General features: G+C 35.5%; 1 protein-coding gene across 1 annotated transcript in view; it reads right to left on the bottom strand.

Moving 5' to 3' along the window:
- LOC119590847 (Kv channel-interacting protein 4-like) overlaps nt 1-211 on the bottom strand; it is a gene marked incomplete at its 5' end in the record, with an annotated part of 49,453 nt that overhangs the window by 1,882 nt on the left and 47,360 nt on the right.

Here is a 211-nt window from a genome sequence, read left to right as displayed (position 1 = left end):
CGTTAATAAGAAATACTTTGACTTTCTGACATAGAATCACATGAAAATATCCGTTTCATACTTCCTTTTTGTTATATCCGAGCGTTTCTTTTAAATATTACATTCATTGTCATGGGTGACTCTCTTGATGCTAGTTTTACATACGGTATCAGTAGTAACACGAACCACATTCTTGCATTCATAGAAATGAGGGACTGGCTAATGCCACGCT

Source organism: Penaeus monodon, chromosome 27, assembly GCF_015228065.2.
Source record: "Penaeus monodon isolate SGIC_2016 chromosome 27, NSTDA_Pmon_1, whole genome shotgun sequence".
Taxonomy (NCBI): domain Eukaryota; kingdom Metazoa; phylum Arthropoda; class Malacostraca; order Decapoda; family Penaeidae; genus Penaeus; species Penaeus monodon.
This window is presented reverse-complemented; position numbering and strand designations above follow the sequence as displayed.